The following is a 23,495-nucleotide window of genomic DNA, read 5'->3' as shown; positions in this document are numbered from 1 at the left end:
TGCGGAGGAATTAGGGGTAAACTTTAAGAAGAATGTAAATCATGTTCTGGAGAGTTATGGCCTAGTAAGTGGATGAAGGAAGAGAAAGATCTACCATGGCTTAATAACGAAATTCAGAAGATGGTGAGGAAGCAAGGCTGTTGCACGCATGGTTCAAACGAAAACACAAATAACGACAAGTGAAAGCTAGATGAGATTCCTGCATCTGTGAAAAGACCTATGCACGAAGCATGCAACTATCACTGTCACACTGAAACGTCCCCTTAGAAAAATTATGAATTACTGTGCTGGTAAGCTTCTTACGTTATTTGATTTTCAAACAGCTGAGAAAAACTGAACGTACTTAGATATTTCTCTCTTTACCTATTCTGATCAACATTGAATTGACACACAATATTTTTAGAGCAACGCAATCTGACTTTCGATAATCCCAACAAAAGATTGGCCCTGACTAACAGTAAACTATACCTTTCATGAATCACTTAGCTGACAAAAATCTTCGTTAATCGAACTACTGCAATACAGCGAGTGCCAATACTGCCAGCTAAATAAAAGATTTTAAATAATGAAGTCACTAACTACTGATAGGCATAGTCAGCAAATGAAAGATTTTGATGGAGAACAAACGATGTACTTACCTTAATAGTGTTCATGACATCCAGTCTCACAAATTTCCTTTTTCTGACGGACACACGTCCAGATCGTCCGCTCTCAAAACTCTGCCATCTCTCTCCCCACATCCACCACTGCTGGCGGCTCACCTCCAATTGCGCAACGCTACGCGCTGTTCACATCCAACTGCCCAACACTACAATAGCAAATATTCCAACAATGCAAACCAGCCATAGACTGCACACAGCACAGTCAGTGCCCGTACAGAGCGCTACGTGGCGTTACCAACATAAAAACCTAAACAGCCTTCTTACATAGCCACCGACATGAGAATACAGTTACAAAGGTACAGAAAACATCATTAAGGAACATAGTAAAACAGATAACATTGGTAGTAATACAGGCTTTACAAAAGTCTAGAAATAAACATATGCGTCAGTGTTGTCAGGAGTTATGACATAAGTGAATAAATATAAAAGGAGAATACTTTCGACACATTAACTTCACACATAAGCTTTAAAACAGAACAGAATAAATAATGACTAAACATCTTTACAAAGTAAATAACATATTATTAGAAAAATTTTACAACATATCTCTTATCAGATAAACACATAAAGACAGGAAGAACACAAATACACAAGAGTACACAAACACATATCGGAATAACACGAAAGGAAAGGACAGGGTTTGTTTTCAGTGTGACATTTGGTACTGCAGTATTTATCGTATTTGATTTGCAAACAAAACTTTCTTTGCTTCTTAGAGATCTCCCTCAGTTCATCATTATTCCCAACAAGTCCTACCTATACCTGTTGTCCCTAAACCCTACTGTTTTGTTCATGTCCTCTTTCAAAATAATTATTTTTCATTGTAGAATGCTCATTTTGGCCCAAATCTTTTTCATATAACTTCTCAATGCATTCTTTCCCTATTCTTCATAGTTAGTTTCTTACATAGCATCCCCCCACTCTTAAGCTAACTTAAATCTACTGAGCTCAGATATATATATATACTAAGGGACGAGGCAATGCAGCAGCACCAAACAAATTAATACAAACAGCAATGACAAAAAAATGCAAATTGGGAAAGCAAGCAGCAGTATATGTAAATTAGCAAAGCAAATGCAACATTACAACTAATATGAGCCAATGTGCAGCAACAAGAAAAATAAATCACATTTAAACACGTAATCACATTCCTCATATAGCATCAGCTTATTGATCATAAACATACCTCAACAGCATTAATACACATCGTCGTCGTAATAATAACATCATAACAGATCAGTCACATCACAAAATCATCGCAGCTTTTTTCAATAATTTCAAAACCGTTAAAAAAAATGCTCTCTGCTCGTTTCAATAAAGTCATCTACCTCAAACGTACTTCCTTCCCACACCAAATACGTCCTTCAAAGCTCTCATAGAATCACAATGGTTCCAAAAAAATATGAACAGTTCACAAAGTACAGACGAAACACCATTTCGTAATTGTGAATTCACTGATGAAGTAAAAAAAAATGTTAGTCTCTCTTAAATGATCAGATAGCTGTGTAATTCTGTGATAGAGAAATATGGTACCGATGTGTAAAGTTGTATAAGCAAATACCATATTAGCTAGGGCTCCTAACGCTTCCAACAGCCGGCCGCAGTGGTCTAGCGGTTCTAGGCGCTCAGTCCGGAACCGCGGGACAGCTACGGTCGCAGGTTCGAATCCTGCCTCGGGCATGGATGTGTGTGATGTCCTTAGGTTAGTTAGGTTTAAGTAATTCTAAGTTCTAGGGGACTGATGACCACAGGTGTTAAGTCCCATAGTACTCAGAGCCATTTGAACCATTTGAGCTTCCAACACACTTACAAGGGAACCTCCCCATCGCACCCCCCTCAGATTTAGTTATAAGTTGGCACAGTGGATAAGCCTTGAAAAACTGAACACAGATCAATCGAGAAAACAGGAAGAAGTTGTGTGGAACTGAAGAAAATAAGCAAAATATACAAATTGAGTAGTCCACGCGTAATATAGGCAACATCGAGGACAACGTGAGCCCAGGCGCACCGTGGTCGCGTGGTTAGCGTGCGCAACTACGGAACCAGACGTCCTTGGTTCAAGTCTCCTCGAGTGTGAAAAGTTTAAAGTTTTATTTTCAGACAATTATTATCCGTCCGTGCGATGCGAGATAACTGCGCCGTAGTATGGGGCGCTACACCTTAACAAACATCGAAACACACGACGTCACTCGACTACAGCGCACGGAAGAGACAGTATTCCTGCTAACGAGGCTCCCTGGCTGGCAGTTGAGTGTTCGCTACTTTGGACGAGAGTGCATTAAATACGTGAGGTGTATTCCGTGGGCAATATGAATCCAGCAAATATAGCTCGCGACTTCAATAATAATCGCACGGTTCTGCGGTGCGGTCGCAAAACACAGACACTAAACTTATTACAGTGAACAGAGACGTCAATGAACAAACGAACAGATCATAACTTTGTGAAAATAAAGACAGTAAAATTTTCGCTCAAGTGAAGACTTGAACCAAGGACCTCTTGTTCCGCAGCTGCTCACGCTAACCACGGGACCACGGCGCTCCTGAGCACACATTCTTCTTGATGTTGCCTATCTTGTGGATGGACTACTCAGTTTGTATATTTTGCTCGTTTTTTTCATAGTTCCACACAACTTCTTCCTGTTTTCTCGATTGATCTGTGTTCAGTTTTTCAAGGCCTATCCACTGTGCCAACTTATAACTAAATCTGAGGGGGGTGCGATGGGGAGATTCCCTTGTTAGTACACAAAGTAGGCGTGCACTCCCTGAGGATAAATATAATTACACCCTCAGGTGTTACAGATTACAGCAATGGAATGAAATGTATCACCGAAAACCTTCTTTGTATCTTTGTAATTCAAAAATCTTTAAAAATAAATGTTTTAAGTACAAAATTAATCACTCAAATACGTGTACTGTAACGTTAACCTGTGCGTCTTGTTGTAAGATAATCTCTGTCATAACTTAAGGGTAAAAATGTGCCAAGTGTCGTAATTATCGTCGTCCGTAAGCAAAGTTCTGTAGAAGTCAATGTACTTACCTCGTAATAAACAAAAGTGAAATGCTATGCGTATAGATATCGTAGTTATTGTGTACATTACCATGATCAAGAAAGTAGTATACTGTAACGTATTGTTGTGCTACAGAAAAGGCTGTCTCATTGTAGCTATACCACAAAAGTTACTACTAAAACATGTTTTACTTTCCAGAAGAATTCAGAAAAACGGTGTAGATATAAAACAGATACAGCGCAAAAGCAAAAATATAAATTATGTCACTCATTAGCAGCGTCGTGATATAATCGTCTAGCTGTCAGATAAACTAACCACTGTGTCATCTGGTATCTCTCAGAAAGTACTTTAAATCCTGAATGTATTTTCAAGTAAACCAAAATGTTGCATTAAAATCTCATTAGCAGTACCAGTATATGTTCTAAGTATGTAAGCCTTATAGTCGTTACGTAATCGTGCAACGAACAAGGAAGAATGTACACACAGTAACACTCTGTCGCCTGTTCACTATAACAATGCATTCGTAATTACTGTCTAAATAAGTTCCCTAGGTTCTTGACTGATAGATAACTTTAAAACAGTGTTGCATGTTAACAATTTCTAAGTGTGACAAAGCGTACTAGTAATGTGAAGTGAAAGATTTTATGGCAAAGACAAAGTTAAAAAGTAGATTATCTCTCAATAAACGGTTTCACATGTGAAATGTGGTGCAGTACTTTACTCTTCCTAGTATGCAGAATTTCAACTTCAACGCAATTATCATGTGGTATACATCGGTAAAGAATGCTCCAATTTTTCTTAAAGTTAGCGTCTATGTTATTTTTCTCTGAGCCAGCTGGCGCACGTGGCTGCCTGCGGTGCGATTCATTGTCTGTTACCTTTGTAGTGCGCGAACTTCGACAAATTCTCCTTGTCGAGAGGGCCCTACCCTGTTTGAATCCTGCCAGTTCTGATTAAATTCTGGTGTGTTGTTAAGATTATATCGTCTGTCGTCACATCGATAGTTTCTGTAATTTCTTTCTTGTCGGTCACGTGGTGGAGAACTTCTCCCTGAGTCGTAACTGCATGGTGGACAGTTGAATCTGACGTTATTCTGTCTCCCTTTATAATAACAGTTCTGGTTCCCATATTGTCTGTTTCTATGATTGTATCTGTCATAGTCATTACCGCAGAGGTGATCTTTCCTTGTAATTATTACTACTCTGCCAACGCTTGTCATACGGGTGGTGTCTGTTTTGGTCACGATTTGCGTTGTAAGAATAGCCTTGTCGTGTCCAGTTATTATTTCTGTCATCTCGGAATTGTGACAGATGTGACCTGTAGTTGCTGTGTTCCTGTTATCGCGTCTCGCGATTGTCAATGTCAATTTCCAATTCTTGTAACAGTCCCTTAAAAGCTTCGATGTAGTCTTTGCAACGTCCTGCCAAAATAATATGTCTTAAATGTCCAGGCAACTTGATTAAGCAAATGAGAATAAGTTCTGAGAGGCTGTATGGGTTTGAAAGATACTGATTCTTATGCAACATGTCTTCAAAATATGTGACAAGACTGGAAAATTCAGATTGTTCAAAATGTTTCATCATTATGATGCTATGTTTTACACGATCTTGAGTAGCTTGAGACCAGTACGCTGAGAGGAAGGCATGATAAAATTCTCTTTCACTGTGACAATCGTGAATGACCGATCGCATTCTTACAGCTGGTTCACTCTCTAAATAGCCACACATAAATTATAATCTGTGCTCCAAGGACCAGTTGGGAGGAAAACAATGAGAGAATTGATGAAGCCATGCTTGTGGATGGATGTAGTTGTCAGAATTCTTAAATGTTTTGAATTTACGTTTAGTAATGAACAGCTTCTAGTCAAAATCATCATGTCGGCGAGTCGCATAACGGTCATTGTTACGTCGTGTCGGCGGTTCCACCTCAAAATTCGGTACACCTTGCAAATTTCTTTCATAATTTCCAAAATGCCCTGTGTTATTATTTTGTGGCTTTTCCGTATTTCTAAGTTCCTCTTACACGTTGGAGCGCGAGTCTTCTCTGAAATATGTAATTCTTGTATTAATTGTGCCAACTGATACTGTACTTCCCGGGTTTCCCTTTTGTGTTGCGTATTAATTTGATTTTGATTTTGTTTAAATTTCTTAATTTGTTCATACTCTTCTGTGTCAGTGAAGGCTACAGGTCTTGTGTCAGTCAGATCATCATTTACCTTCGTAGATAAATTATTTAGCTGATTCGAAAGTTCGACTACTTTTTCCGATAATGTACTGACTTCCTTTGTGTGTTTCTCTGTACCAAGTGTCAGAGAGTCCATTTGTGTTGAAAGCTTATCTACTGTGTCCTTTAATTATTCCCGAATATTTGCAAGTTGCGTAACCGAATCGGTAGATGCAACTGAGTCAATTTTAGCTTGCATGGTGTCGTGATTTTTATGAAAAATAGTTTGCAGTTCTTTTATGGCTGCTTCGTGATTCTGTAATGCATTTTCATGCGCCGAAAAAATAGGTTGACAATGCTCAAAAATTTGTGTTTTTACGTCATTACAGACTTTTCGACATTTAGATTCGATGTTATGTAACTCAGTAGTTATACCATCGCGCGTTTGTTCAAGCATTGTGTCTAACTTTTGAAGATTTTGTTCCACCGTGTCTAACTTTTGAAGCTTTTGTTCCATTTGTTTCTGATTTTGTTGAAGCGTTGTGTCTAACTTTTGAAGCCTTTGTCCCATTTGTTGCATTAATTGTAATAACAATGCACTGGTGTCTGGAACATGTTCCTCAGTGCTATTCGGCAGTACATTTGCACCGGCAACATTCGCATTTTGAAAAGCAGAAAATGTGTCTTGACTTGATTGAGAAACTCGCAATGACGCAAAACCTGAATCTACAGTATTTACAAGATTGCGTCCTGTGATTTCGGATTCCTGTGGTGAGCTGTTGCTGACCGACCGATCGACAATACTTCCCTGTTCACTAGCTGTTTCACTGTCTACACCACTGTTTATTGCCTGGTTCATTTCCCTATCCACAATTACCAAATTACTATTTTGAATACTAGTTAATTCATCACACGGTGGCGCTAAAACACTACTCTCGTCTTCACTGTCATTTCTCAGTTTACTTTGGAGCCTAGTGTTACGTTTTTCACACGCCATAATTGCTACACTATTTCACACGATGACAAAAAAAGCACAATTTGAAGAGTAAAATAAGAAAACACATTAACATAGCACTGAAGGCACTAACTACTGATAGGCATAGTTAGCAAATGAAAGATTTTGATGGAGAACAAACGATGTATTTACCTTAATAGTGTTCATGACATCCAGTCTCACAAATTTCCTTTTTCTGACGGACACACGTCCAGATCGTCCGCACTCAAAACTCTGCCATGTCTCTTCCCACATCCACCACTGCTGGCGGCTCACCTCCAACTACGCAACGCTACGCGCTGTTCACATCCAACTGTCCAAAACTACAATAGCAAATATTCCAACAATGCAAACAAGCCATAGACTGCACACAGCACAGTCAGTGTTTTTCATACAGAGCGCTACGTGGCGTTACCAGCGTAAAAACCTAAACAGCCTACTTACAACACCTTAGCAAAAGATCTGGCTGAGAGACCAAGAAATTTCTGATCCTATGTAAAATGGCTAAGCAGGTCTAATGCTTCCATTCAGTCCTTTGTTGACCACTCTGGTGTGACAGTTGAAGTTAGGACAACGAAAGCCGAAGTTTTAAATTTCACGTTCAAGAAATCGTTCATACAGGAGAGTCGTGCAAATATACCATCATTTGACCATCTGACATACTCTCGTATGCACGAAACACTAATAACAACTGAAAGATCTGAAAGCAAATATAGCACCAACTACGAGTGCTGGAACAGTTGAAAGATTGTATAACTCTAATTTGCTTTTCTGAATAGCGTAAGATTGTGACTTGAATTTGGTATGCTGAAATCGGGTGCTAATTAGACCATGAAAGCGGTTTAAAGCTGTGAGCTGTCTTGTGAGGTTAACCGTGCGTTTACTGGGCCACTGTTTCACGACTGGGTAACTAGTCTAGGTTTACCACATTACCAATCAGACTATCATTGATTATAATCTTTTACAGTCATACAACAACCGGTAATATATCTATATAAAAAGGAGAATTTAAATAAAAAGAAAGAAATCAGTTTATATTTGCAAATTTATTTTAAAGATTGTTCATTGAAATTTCAGCATATTATACGTGAGTTATAACTGAGCTGGTGCCTTATTTACGATTGTGAGACTGTGAGATTGGAATATTACGGAACACATAAAATATGGAGTCAAGATTGGGAGACTGGATACAACACTGCATTCATAAAACAACACACAAAGAACATTGAAACGCATGCAAGAGAAAGTTAATCACTACAAACAGATTCAAATTTTTACCCAAAGAATTTCCGTTCGAAGCACAATCCTGTCCGTCATGTAATTACCACACACTGGTATACTAAATTCACATTAAATCTTTGTGAAATCTTCCCAAGAAGAATAGCTGATGGCTACTTTGGTGATTACACCACATGCTCCACGTGGTCAACTTGATTTACAGAAAGCGTATAACTCCACAATAATTTAGATAATAAAAATAGATTCGATCGAAAAGCAAATTACAAAAGAAAAACCTCGAACTGGTTACTAACGTCTTACTACTAACCTGATGGGTCAAACAGTTATATAAGCACGTGGTACTGGTCTCACAAAGTACACGCCACGTGGGTTGAACATAAAGAAAAGTTGGTATATTCAAAATCTTTTCAAGACGATACGTTATAATCACACAAGCATTTGCCTTTAAGATTGATCTTACTTAGAGTTACTGACCAACACGTGGTTCCACTTTACTCACAAAGTAGTAACAAAGCAACTACCGCCAAATAATCTGAACTGGACACGAGAATCACACTCCGCTGCAATTAAAGATAACCTTAGCTATTTTAAAGCTAACCCGAAATAAAATGATTAAATTCACAGTTAACCTGAACTTAACAAATCCATTGTCCTATGGACTTAACAGACACGCGCTTGGCCGGAGATCTTACCACTTCAGACGCTCGCACCGCCAGACTGCAACTGCTGGACTGCCCTGCGCTACTACTGGACTCCAACTGCCTACTGCTCGGCTGCAACTCTCCAACTTCCAGACTCCCACTGAACTACCCAGCGTGCTCCCGAGAGTCGCTCACAAAGACCAACGGAAGGCGCCAGAGGGGCAGCTTCCTATACCAACATGACAGGGGACGGACCGGACCATACTAAGAATGGAAACCTCTCTGCTTTTAGGAACGGTAGCTACCTGTTTCAACGTTGGTCCTACTGTTCTCTAGCAGACAGCCTTGTCTGCTACCCTCAAGCATGCAGCTACAAACACATTTGATCATTCATCCTCTCACACAGAAGGGAAGGGGGATGACAGTATCTTATCATACACAGTATATAAAAGAAAGCGGATGTAGGTTCCGTATGAGACTGTGTGACATGAATTACATATAAGAATTACATATAAACTGTGCTTTAAAGTGTAGTAGTGTGAGAGATCGTTCTTGTTTACGTGTAAAAGTAACACGTTCCACTACTCAGTCTCCTCCCAGATAGTCAGAAACGCCACAGTAAATTTAGAAGAGGAATTTATTCCTTAAAAGACAACAAATTTGAGAAATTAAACATGAAAGGAATCCAACAGAGACCTTTCATAACCCCAACGCTCCGGGAAAAGACTGTGCAGGGAATTTTCTGGCCATGCTAGGACATTCCCAAGCAGGCTTCTCACACCCTACTTAAACCAAAAGTGTAAAGAAAAAGGCAAAAGGTCACCAGCTACTTGCTAAAACACAATAATTTCAAACAACTTTACAATCTACCAATTTCAAAGAGAGAAAAAAAAACACACAATCTGTGACATCTATTTAAAAGGTCGTGTAGACCTAAATCGGTCAGCAAGTAAAAACAATGGTTCCTGTGTCATTGATATGAAAACAATTTCTGGTTGTTACCCTTATGGAGTTCACCAGTATTTGCTCCTTGCAAGAGCCAACTGATCACAGGCAAATTTATGACTGTTTATTAACAGGCAAAATTTATGAAAATAGCAAAGGTGCCACAGCAATTAAAAAAAAGAACATCAAATAACATCAGTATCATAAAGTAGAACATTACAATGCACAATTCGCAAAAGCAAAAAATCGACAAAAAAACATGTTTTACTAAGTGGTTATCGCAAAAAATTCTATATCTTATAAAACTAATAATCTGTAGGATTAACCTAACTGTGTGGCACTAATTTAATCACTCTACTATATTTCAATTAGCTAGCAAACAATGAGCACTGTGTCATTATACTGAAACTACAATAATTGTGTGATTGTTACCCTTAAGGGGTTCCTCACAATAAATATGCCCCATGCAAGGGCTAATCGATCACAGTCCAATGAGAATGAATAGCTATCTGACTCATAAAGGAAGCAGTGCCACAGCAATGAATTTTCGAAACAAAATATCACAGATCCAATACCTAACACAAGAACAAACATTGATCAATAAAACAGTACAATAGTCAACATCTAAAACAAAACACCGATAAATAAAACACCTGCAAAATACAATAGTCAAAGTTTTTAAAAAAATATAGAACACCTGCAAAATACATGAGTCAAAGTTTAATAAAGACCAATAAATCGAGTCCCTGCAAAACACACGAGTCAAAGTTTCTGTGACAGAAACACACGTATATGCATTGAACTAAGAACCGTATAATCACTGTTCACTAATACACTCACTAGTTCCACTGTTCCGCGGCACAATATAAGTGGAGGGGGAGGGGGTTCGTCGCCGCAGCTGTCAGTAGGGATTTTTGTCCATCTGTTGCGTGCGATCCCGCCGTCTCTGCCCTCTCATGAAGTTTCTCTTGTGTCACGTACATCTCGATTTTGTTCCATGTTTGTATTGTCAAATTCGTGCAGTATCCTCGATTGACATGCCAGGTTGATATTCCTGGGCAAGGATGACACTTCAATGGCTCTTCTTCGTGTCACCCTTAGCGACCAGAGAACATCTAACCATGAATTACTGTCGCTTGACAGTAGGCATCCGTCAGGAAATGTCGATAGGCGTCGTTGACGTCTGCAAGTTTCTTTGGACAGTACCTGTCAAAAGGCTCCACGCCCTTTGTGTTGTTACACCGCAGCCGTCTCGTCACGGTCGCGTGCGTGAGGTGCGTTGCCAGGAGATGGATTTCCGCGCGGTGGACCGCTCGCCCATCTCAGGTCATTCCCTTCAGCTAGGGTCGCGCGGGGCGGCCCTCCATTAGCTGCAGGTATACGGGAAAGTGTTTGCGGCGTAGGGTCTTTTGTTGTCGGCCGCGCTCCCGAAGTGGCCTGGCTGACAGCGTGTCCCGCTGGGAAACCCGCCAGTTTACAACTAGCTGGCTGCTCCCGCTGTCTCTTAAGAGTTTTGCCGGTTCGCTTTCACGTTCTCAACTGCATTCACAGAAATTTTTCATCATCCTTATGTGATTACACAATGTCATACATAATATCACTTAGTATTGTCTTTCACAATTTTTAAGAACAAAGTTAGATGAATCAACAATATAAAATTAAAAGTTAAATGACTTGACAATATAAAAAAATAAAAGTGAAATGACTTTACAATGTAAAAATAAAAATTAAATGAATTGACAATACAATATTTAAATCCACATCACTAATGTGGTTCACTTGTGTTTTAATAAATCAAATGCCACTTATTAATTCACTAAAATGAATAGGGTTATACCTTGCGCAAGTATAGGTTAGGAGAGCATGGGGTTCACATGTTATTTACACACACACATGCACACCTGTTGTCTATTCTACAAACTAACTACCCGTAAACATGCATTACTCTAAATTCTACTTCTATCCACTACTAATTAATCCAACAAGCTACTTCAATGCTACTTCCAACACCGTGTATACACCACTACAGCAATGTTCTAATTTGTCCTCTTCTTTACGCTCGCTGCCTACGTCTTGTCACATGATAAATATGGAGAAACTTTCCTTAAACATACACAGTAAAAAGAACAATGGTTATTTACACGCAAAAACATTTATATCAGTTCACCCACCTGAAAAGAGACTCGCAATTATACATTTATCATACTCATATATTCACACATCAAACAGTAAGAAAATTTCCTCTAAAAATTACATTATCACAAGAATTAATCACACAGATGGCTCTGAGAAGGTTAAATTATTTGCATTATACAGGTTATACTACTTTTTCTTACCCATTTTGCTTCGATTTCGTTCCTTCTTTACGTTACCTTTCGCCTTCAAATCAGTTATTTCGCCTGTGGTGGTTATTCTGGATTCATTTCTCATGAATGGCAAAATTGTGGTCACCTCTATTCTGTAAAACAGTATCATCTTAACATTGAACTTACAACAGACACAAAAGATCCGAATCCTCCTGTAGTATAAATGACAAATGTTTTGCTTCATCCTTATTACCTTAAACCAAGCTTTCCTTCGTTCCCATAATCAAAATTATTTAATCATCCTCTACCTTCAAGAGGGAAATTTCCTCAGTACAAATCCTATAGGCTGCAGTGCATCCCGCACCAGCGAAAACAGTAGGCTGTAATGCTCACAGCATCAGCAAAACACATAAACGTCGCTTTTCTAGGACAAGTATTAACGCAGAATAATTTTTCAGGCTTTGGCTCAACATCAATCAAGACTACAAAAAGGATCCATATTTCCGTTCCATTCTCCATTTGCTGAAAAACTGCTCGTATTTGACTACCACAATAATATTTCAGAGCCACGTAAATTACACAAACCACAATTCTTCTTTCACCTTGAAGGGAATCAATATACTTACGAAATCCACAGACAGCACTTTACGTACTCATCTATAAAGAACAAAAAAAAGACATATATCATCAATATTAACATATCATCGCATAATGGGAAGCCAATGGTTAAACAATCGTATTATCGCATCCTGTTTTCAAGATTCCAGATTTACTCATTCCTTTCTCAGAGTTCTCCTATTTTAAAATATTCATACAGCACGCATACTATAGTAAGAGATCCTCATTTATACCGACAGATATAGAATAGTAATAGATAGATAGTAGCACTGAAAACAGAAAATCGGAAACAAGGCTACTAACAGCTGGGGACCTGGGTTTGCCAGACCCATAATATCCACAGATCGGATATTCCCCTGAGTTTTTGCAATTTCAGCAACGATCTTGCTTCTCTCAGGAGCGACTCTTTTCAATTGACACAAAAAAAAGCATTTCACTTGTTCACAAGGAAACCTTTTATCTTTACGTTTGAATCAAACTAAATCCTAATTGCACAAGGAAAGAAAACAAATTAACAACATCACTTCAATCAATCACATAAAAATATCTTTATCATTATTTTTACTAACATATTATTCAAAATTCATACGCCACAAATTTAAACTAATCAATTCATTCTCTTCACCATCCTCTCTACTCATTTGCCATGTCGCTCATTTGTTCCGATTTGGCGCCTTCTGGGCTGATCATTTGTCATTGCCGGTTTCGTTCATTTCCATTTGTTGGATTATGTCTGGGGTTAGCTGGCCGAATTTCAACATCATGAGGTGCTCCGCCTATAGTTCTACTCCCACCGTGTTCATCGTAGTAACGATGCTGGTTGCCGTACCTGTTGCGCTCACGATCTTGTCCCCATCCTCTATCATTTCTGTTGCTCCATCTGTGTTCGCGACTGTTACCCCAGTTTCTATACGGCCTGTCTCGATTATTGTTTCGTTCGCGTCGCGACGACCAGTCACGCCGTTGATTAGTAATACGGCCACGACTGCGATCGCGCTGCTGAGCCCCGTAATAACTTTGTGCCTGATTAGGCGGACATTCTGCTGTATTGTATTCCATCTCTTGGAGAAGCGTTTTAAACGTTTCCACGTCCTCTTTGCATCGTCCCGCAAGAATGACGTGCCGCAAGTGCATCGGCAATTTGGTGATGCATATCCTAATTAGTTCCGCAGGTCCGTATGGGTCGTATAAAAATTGATTTGCCTGCAGCATGTGGTCGAATAGGCGTGCAGGGCTGCCGAAACCAGACTGGTTCAAATTTGGCAGCATAATTATGCCATGTTTGACCCTATCTTGTGCCGCTTCCGACCAATAGGCGGACAGAAAGGCTTGTCGAAACTCCCTAGTGGAGTTGCAGTGACGCGCTGCCGACCTCATGCGACTCGCCGGTTCGCCTTCCAAATAGCCACACATATACTCTATTTTATGTGAACTTGCCCAGTCGGGAGGAAGACAGAACTCAAATTGCTCGAGCCATGCTCGTGGATGTATGCCTTTTTGAGAATTACGGAATATCTCAAATTTTCTTACCGTGAGGAAATGTTTGAAATCAAATCCCCGCATTTCCTCCTGGCGAGGCCCTTGAATGTTTCTATTTGTCTCATGTCTGCCCCTTAAATTACATTCTTCCCTGTCGTCACAATCTCCCTCGTGGCCGGAGTCCCTCTCTGCACTGTTCACACGGCTATTTTTATTGCTATTGGCGAGTTCGGAATCACACGCCATGCGGTTTTCCAGATGCGCCACGCGTTCTTGTAAATCGCCTGTTACAGCTTTGTGTTGTCTGTTCACTTCAAACTGTCCCTTCTGGAATTTAAGAAGCGAACGCACTTCTTCGGTCTCTGCGGCCGCTACCTGTGTGATATTGTTCTCGCTTTCCGTCAGCTTCATCGTGCCTACAATGTCCGCTAATGCCGCGATCTTCTCATCTATTTGTCTCTTGTCCTCCGCCCCAGTCTGCTTCAATTGTTCGACCTGCAGTTCCAACGCGTGGATCGCTAAACTGTTGTCCGCTATTGTGTTGCTAACGACCGTGGGACAATGCGTTTCAGCCTCTTGGACCCTCGAGAGTACCTGCTGACGATGTCTTTGGCATTGTTCTCTCAGCTCTTGGAAATTCCTAAGTAGCCGTTCTTCGCTTTCTTTAGATTCGGCCTCGCCACTGCGCTTGCTCTGTTCTAACGCTTGCAGACGGTCATCGATCTGTTCAAATGTACGGCCTAATTCTTTCATAATATCGCTTTTTATTTCACTTGCCAGATTGTTTATTCTTTGTGAGATATCATCGGACATTCTCTGCATCGACTTGTCGACTTTATTTGTCTGCTGGATTAGTTTTTCGTCTATTTGTTCGCCTAGCTCTCGGATCGATTTCTCAGATTTTTGCGTCATTTGTTCGCCTAGCTCGCGGATCGATTTTTCGGATGATTCTTTTTGTTCTCGGAACAATTCTTTATTTTGTTGCAATAAGGCTTTCATGAATTCCGCCAAATCAATTTGGTTAGTTGGAGGCGAATTAATTTCTGGCTCTGATGTGAGCCCGTTCGTGCTGTTTTGCATTTCGTCTGAAGTATTCCCCATTGCATTTTCGGAACCGCCCGACGCGTTAATATTGGAAATCAAATTATCCCCTTGGTCCATGTTGCTTAAGTTGTCGGACCGCTTACTTTTAGCTTGGTTACGTGTCAGCATTAGTGCAATTTACACCCAGTACGTAACACACTAATCACAATAAATGTGTCCCCCAAAAATTACGACAGTCACAAGAAAGATACCCAACCTAGTACGCAATTTTTCATACGCAAAACAAATTTTTATCTTTGTTCGAAACCGTGGAATTTACAAGCGAAGAGAAAAAAAAAACAACACACATATATAGAACAAACAAATATAGAAAACAAAACAAGACAAACAACACAACGCCGCTCAACAACGCCGTGAATCTTTTGAACGTCTGCTCAGAAACAACGCAAAAGTTGTTTGAGCGCTGTAGGGAAAAAAAATTAAGATTATACAACGCTTGCAATCTAACGTCTCAGAGATTCCAGAGTCTAGCGGAATCACAGAACAGGGTCGCCATGTGAAAGATTGTATAACTCTAATTTGCTTTTCTGAATAGCGTAAGATTGTGACTTGAATTTGGTATGCTGAAATCGGGTGCTAATTAGACCATGAAAGCGGTTTAAAGCTGTGAGCTGTCTTGTGAGGTTAACCGTGCGTTTACTGGGCCACTGTTTCACGACTGGGTAACTAGTCTAGGTTTACCACATTACCAATCAGACTATCATTGATTATAATCTTTTACAGTCATACAACAACCGGTAATATATCTATATAAAAAGGAGAATTTAAATAAAAAGAAAGAAATCAGTTTATATTTGCAAATTTATTTTAAAGATTGTTCATTGAAATTTCAGCATATTATACGTGAGTTATAACTGAGCTGGTGCCTTATTTACGATTGTGAGACTGTGAGATTGGAATATTACGGAACACATAAAATATGGAGTCAAGATTGGGAGACTGGATACAACACTGCATTCATAAAACAACACACAAAGAACATTGAAACGCATGCAAGAGAAAGTTAATCACTACAAACAGATTCAAATTTTTACCCAAAGAATTTCCGTTCGAAGCACAATCCTGTCCGTCATGTAATTACCACACACTGGTATACTAAATTCACATTAAATCTTTGTGAAATCTTCCCAAGAAGAATAGCTGATGGCTACTTTGGTGATTACACCACATGCTCCACGTGGTCAACTTGATTTACAGAAAGCGTATAACTCCACAATAATTTAGATAATAAAAATAGATTCGATCGAAAAGCAAATTACAAAAGAAAAACCTCGAACTGGTTACTAACGTCTTACTACTAACCTGATGGGTCAAACAGTTATATAAGCACGTGGTACTGGTCTCACAAAGTACACGCCACGTGGGTTGAACATAAAGAAAAGTTGGTATATTCAAAATCTTTTCAAGACGATACGTTATAATCACACAAGCATTTGCCTTTAAGATTGATCTTACTTAGAGTTACTGACCAACACGTGGTTCCACTTTACTCACAAAGTAGTAACAAAGCAACTACCGCCAAATAATCTGAACTGGACACGAGAATCACACTCCGCTGCAATTAAAGATAACCTTAGCTATTTTAAAGCTAACCCGAAATAAAATGATTAAATTCACAGTTAACCTGAACTTAACAAATCCATTGTCCTATGGACTTAACAGACACGCGCTTGGCCGGAGATCTTACCACTTCAGACGCTCGCACCGCCAGACTGCAACTGCTGGACTGCCCTGCGCTACTACTGGACTCCAACTGCCTACTGCTCGGCTGCAACTCTCCAACTTCCAGACTCCCACTGAACTACCCAGCGTGCTCCCGAGAGTCGCTCACAAAGACCAACGGAAGGCGCCAGAGGGGCAGCTTCCTATACCAACATGACAGGGGACGGACCGGACCATACTAAGAATGGAAACCTCTCTGCTTTTAGGAACGGTAGCTACCTGTTTCAACGTTGGTCCTACTGTTCTCTAGCAGACAGCCTTGTCTGCTACCCTCAAGCATGCAGCTACAAACACATTTGATCATTCATCCTCTCACACAGAAGGGAAGGGGGATGACAGTATCTTATCATACACAGTATATAAAAGAAAGCGGATGTAGGTTCCGTATGAGACTGTGTGACATGAATTACATATAAGAATTACATATAAACTGTGCTTTAAAGTGTAGTAGTGTGAGAGATCGTTCTTGTTTACGTGTAAAAGTAACACGTTCCACTACTCAGTCTCCTCCCAGATAGTCAGAAACGCCACAGTAAATTTAGAAGAGGAATTTATTCCTTAAAAGGCAACAAATTTGAGAAATTAAACATGAAAGGAATCCAACAGAGACCTTTCACAGTGGCTACTATTTAGAAGCCTGAACGGACAGCTGGTATAGTATTTGTACTGAGTGTGACAGTCGCAGCTGTGTCAGCTGCTTCTGGGCTGGAGACAGAAGAAGATGGCGGACATCTGGCTGCCAGGCTGCTCCGGCTGGAGCACGTCCACCTAGTGTGGCAGTGTGGTGCTGAGCTGCTGTAGGCGGACATGACCACCTACCACAGGATGTGCACTGTCCTGGAGGCCATTTAAAGTTGATGCGATCTGGTGATGACGAAGCCACTCGGAACACATCTCAATCTCTGTGTCAGCTAGTGTGACTGATAAACCAAGTGTTCGATCTGATAATGCTGAAATTTTCGCGTTCCATAATTGAAGAAGAGGAAAGACTGACGGTGGAGCCCTTTTTGTGGCAGGTAAAGAGTTGGTCACATATACAGGGTGGTCCATTGATCCTGACCGGGCCAAATATCTCACGAAATAAGCGTCAAACGAAAAAAATACAAGGTCCGAAACTTGTCTAGCATGAAGGAGGAAACCAGATGGCGCTATGGCTGGCCCGCTAGATGGCGCTGCTATAGGTCACACGGATATCAACTGCGTTTTTTTAAATACTAACCTACATTTTTTATTACATATTCGTGTAGTACCTAAAGAAATATGAACGTTTTAGTTGAACCACTTTTTTCGCTTTGTGATAGATGGCGCTGTAATAGACACAAACATATGGCTCACAATTTTAGACGAACAGTTGGTAACAGGTAGGTTTTTTAAATTAAAATACAGAACGAAGGTACGTTTGAACAATTTATTTCGGTTGTTCCAATGTGATACATGTACATTTGTAAACATATCATTTCTGAGAACGCATGCTGTTACAGCGTGATTACCTGAAAATACAACATTAATGCAATAAATGCTCAAAATGATGTCCGTCAACCTCAATGCATTTGGAAATACGTGGAACGACATTCCTTTCAACAGTGAGTAGTTCGCCTTCCGTAATGTTCGCACATGCATTGACAATGCGCTGACGCATGTTCTCAGGCGTTGTCGGCGAATCACGACAGCAAATATCCTTCAACTTTCCCCACAGAAAGAAATCCGGGGACGTCAGATCCGGTGAACGTGCGGACCATGGTATGGTGCTTCGACGACCAATCCACCTGTCATGAAATATGCTATTCAATACCGCTTCCACCGCACGCGAGCTATATGCCGGACATCCATCATGTTGGAAGTACATCGGCATTCTGTCATGCAGTAAAACATCTTGTAGTAACATCGGTAGAACATTACGTAGGAAATCAGCATACATTGCACCATTTAGATTGCCTTCGATAAAATGGGGGCGAATTATCCTTCCTCCCATAATGCCGCAACATACATTAACCCGAGAAGGTGGCTGATGTTCCATTTGTCGCAGCCATCGTGGATTTTCCGTTGCTCAATAGTGCATATTATGCCGGTTTACGTTACCGCTGTTGGTGAATGACGCTTCGTCACTAAATAGAACGCGTGCAAAAAATCTGTCATCGTCCCGTAATTTCTCTTGTGCCCAGTGACAGAACTGTACATGACGTTCAAAGTCGTCGCCATCCAGCTCCTGGTGCACTGAAATATGGTACGGGTGAAATCGATGTTGATGTAGCATTCTCAACACCAACGTTTTTGAGATTCCCCATTCTCTCGCATTTTGTCTGCCACTGACGCGCGGATTAGCCGCGACAGCAGCTAAAACACCTACTTGGGAATCATCATTTGTTGTAGGTCGTGGTTGACGTTTCACATGTGGCTGAACACTTCCTGTTTCCTTAAATAACGTAATTATCCTGCGAACGGTCCGGACACTTGGATGATGTCCAGGATACCGAGCAGCATACATAGCACACGCCCGTCGGGGATTTTGATCGCAATGGCCATACATTAACACGATATCGACCTTCTCCGAAATTGGTAAACGGTCCATCTTAACGCGGGTAATGTATCACGAAGCAAATACCGTCCGCACTGGCGGAATGTTACGTGATACCACGTACTTAAACTGCGACTATTACAGCGCCATCCATCACAAAGCGAAAAAAGTGGTCCAACTAAAACATTCATATTTCCTTACGTACTACACGAATATGTAATAAAAAATGGGGGTTCCTATTTGAAAAAAACGGAGTTGATATCCGTTTGACCTATAGCAGTTCCATCTAGCGGGCTAGCCATAGCACCATCTGGTTTCCCCCTTCGAGATAGACAAGTTTCGTTCTTTGTAATTTTTTCGTTTGATGCTTATTTTGGCCCCGTCACTATCAATGGACAGCCCTGTGTATTTTGCTGCATCTTGCAGCGCATTAGTAGCAGCAGCTAGTGGGATATTTTGCCCTAACATTAAAATCAACCGAACGAGGCAAGGAAGATAGAATTACAGAAAACATGACAGCGCTAAAACGACAAGTAAGGACAAGACCAATTATACACTTGGAAAATTTCACTTAGCAGTCATGGAAACAATCATCTGTTATATACTGTCCAGAATACCTTAATGTGACCACGTCTCAAAAGCCTGTTTGTAGCATGGACCGCTGATAGACATGCAGAAAGAGAATGTGTGATGTTGTGGAAGATACCGACAGGGATGTGGAGGCCTGTCGACTCCAGTGGCGTGGCCAGCTGCACTATGCTTCTCGGCTGATGATGCATGGCGTGCACAGTCTGATCCAGGTTTTCCTATAGGTTCTCGACTGGGTTTAAATCTGGAGAGTTTGTTGACGGAGGGAGTACGGGAAACTCGTCCTGTTGCTCTCCGAACCATACACGTACACTGTGAGCTGTGTGGCAAGTTGTAGTGTCCTGTTGGTAGGCGACATCTACATCTACGTAGATACTCTGCAAGCCGCCGTACGGTACGTGGCGGAGGGTACCCTGTACCACTACTAGTTATTTCCTTTCCAGTTCCACTAGCAAATAGAGCGATGGAAAAACGACTGTCTACATTTCTCCTCATGAGCCCTTATTTCTCATATCCTATCTTCGTGGTCCTTACGCGCTATGTATGTTGGCGGCGGTAAAATCATGAGGCAGTCAGCTTCAAATCCAATTTTCTCAACAATTTTTCTCGAAAATAATGTCGCATTCCCTCCAGGGATTCCCATGTGAGTTCCCGAAGCATCTCTGTAATACTTACATATCGTCCGAACCTGGTAGAAAATCTAGGAGCCTGCCTTGAACTGCTTCGATGCATTCCTTCAATCCGACTTGGTACGGATCCCAGACACTCGAGCAGTACTCAAGAATAGGTCGCACCAGGGTCCTACAGGCGGAATCCTTCGTATGTCAACCGCTCTTACCTAAAATTCTACCAAAGAACCGAAGTCGACCATTCACCTTCCCTGCCACAGTTCTCACATGTTCGTTCCATTTCACATCGCTTTATACAGTTACGTCTAGATATTTAAACGACTTTACTGTGTCAACCGGGACGCTAGTAATACTGTGTCAGAACTTACAGGTTTGTTCTTCCTCCTCATCCCCATTAACTGACGTTTTTACACACTCAGAGCTAGCTGCCATTGATCACACCAACTAGAAATTTTGTGTAAGTCATCTTGTATCTTCCTATACTCACTCAACTCCGACACCTTACCGTACACCACAGTAAGATCAGCAAACAACCGCAGATTGCTGCCCACCCTGTCCGCCGAATCATTTATGTGTATCTAGAGAACAACAGTGGTCCTATCACACTTGCCTGGGGCACTCCTGACGATACCCTTGTCCCTGATGAACACTCGCCGTCGAGGACAACATTCTGGGTTCTATTACTTAAGAAGTCTTCGGCCACTCCCATATCTGTGAACTTATTCCATATGTTCGTACCTTCGTTAACACCCTGTAATGGGGCACCGTATCAAATACATTTCGGAAATCCAGAAATATGGAATCTGCCTATTGCCTTTCATCCATAGTTCGCAGTACATCACGTGAGATAAGGGCAAGCTGAGTTTCGCACCAGCGATGCTTTCTAAAACCATAATAATTCATGGAGATAAGCTTCTGTCTCAAGAGAGTTTAGTATATTCGAACTGAGAATACGTTCTAGGATTCTGCAGCAAATCGAAGCTAGGAATATTGAGCTGTAATTTTGCGGGTCTGTTCTTTTATCCTTCTTATATACAAGAGTCATCAGTGCTTTTTTTCCAGTCACTTGGAACTTCGTGCTGGGCGAGAGGTTCACGATAAATGCAGGCTAGGAAAGCGGCCAGTGCCATAGAGAACTCTTGGTAAAACCGAATTGGTGGAATGCTGGAATTGTGTAGTGTTAGTGGGACATCATATTATATGGCGAACAACGCAACTAGCTCTTTCACTATCACAAATCTCCGTCAACCGTTAAAACTATAAAACCAAACACCTCCCGAACAGACCATGAAGGCCCAACGGTACCGACCGGCCGCCGTGTCATCCTCAACCATAGGCGTCACTGTATGCGGCTATGGAGGGGAATGTGGTCAGCATACCGCTCTCCGCCGGCCGACGTGGCCGAGCGGTTCTAGGCGCTACAGTCTGGAACCGCGCGACAGCTACGGTCGCAGGTTGGAATCCTGCCTCGGGCATGGATGTGTGTGTTGTCCTTAGGTTTGTTAGGTTTAAGTAGTTCTAAGTTGTATGGGACTGATGACCTCAGAAGTTATGTCCCATAGTGCTCAGAGCCATACCGCTCTCCCGGCCGTATGTCAGTTTTCGAGACCGGAGCCGCTACTTCTCAATCAAGTAGCTCCTCAGTTTGCCTCACAAGGGCTGAGTGCACCCCGCTGGCCAACAGCGCTCAGCAGACCGGATGGTCACCCATCCAAGTGCTAGCCCAGCCCGACAGCGCTTAACTTCGGTGATCCGACGGGAACCGGTGTTACCACTGCGGCAAGGCCATTGGTCCGTCAGCTGTTACCAAGAGTTATTATTTTCGAAACCACTGCGCTTCCTGTTATTAAAGCTAACCGTGGTAACTAGAATGTACAAGACACCTCTGTTATGTATGTAGTGCATGGATGTAGCACATCATGATCATCATTATCTCTGAAATACATGTGGTGCATGGATATATCATATCATTAGCCTCTCCCAGTACATTGAGAAAACAACTAAAATTCATCAGACCAATATATGAGTAGCTGGAAAAAGAAGAGTACAAGCTAAAATGAAAATTGAACTTCAACAACACAACGTTTATTTTTTAATCATTACAGCAAATCGCTTCACTTCGTATATCATCATCATCATCAACACTCTGTCTTTCATAGTTGCAAACTCGTCACCCAGCATACAAGCCTCTTAACAGTCTGTCTCCATTTTTCATAGTTGAAAATTGGTGACCCATCATACAAGCCTCTTCACTGTCTGCCTCCATTTGTCCCCGTCTTCTGCATCTCGAAGAAGCTGGCCCCATATTTGGTGAGTATTCTCCTTCATCTGCTCTATCCATCATCTCAGTGGTCTTCCTTGCAGTCATTTCCCCTCGGCATTGCCTTGGATGTTCATCTTTTCCAAGTTATACTCTAATCGTCGAATTATGTGATTCGCCGGAAAAAAAAATACTGCAGCCCGAGTTCCTGAAGGATTGATTTATTGGACCGTTTGTCCATGAGCAACCTTCCATATGTCCATATCTCAAAAGCATCAATTATTTTGCTGTCGCCTTCAGCTATTGTTCATGTTTCAGCGTGATAATGGAAAACTGGAAACACCAGAGAATTCAGCATTCTCAATTTATTATGCCTGTTTAGTGCCAGTTCTTTCCAAATCACTGTCAGCTTCGACGCAACAGCTCTGCCCAGAAAAATCCTACTTCGTATTTCTAGTGCAGAGTCACCCTGTTTCTGAGACACTCAGCCCAGGTACACAATGTGATCAACACCTTCATATTCTGACTGAACATCGGTAGCTGACAGTGACTCACCTCTGTCAGTTATCGTGATCTTTGTCTTTTTTGTTATTAACTGACAATCCAAGTTTCTCACTTTGTC

General features: G+C 41.1%; 1 pseudogene; it reads right to left on the bottom strand.

Moving 5' to 3' along the window:
• Window positions 1-22,288: 22,288 nt before the first annotated feature.
• On the bottom strand, window positions 22,289-22,406 carry LOC126238651 (5S ribosomal RNA; annotated as a pseudogene).
• Window positions 22,407-23,495: the final 1,089 nt, after the last annotated feature.

This window comes from Schistocerca nitens, chromosome 2 (genome assembly GCF_023898315.1).
Source record: "Schistocerca nitens isolate TAMUIC-IGC-003100 chromosome 2, iqSchNite1.1, whole genome shotgun sequence".
In the NCBI taxonomy this organism is placed as follows: Eukaryota; Metazoa; Arthropoda; class Insecta; order Orthoptera; family Acrididae; genus Schistocerca; species Schistocerca nitens.
This window is presented reverse-complemented; position numbering and strand designations above follow the sequence as displayed.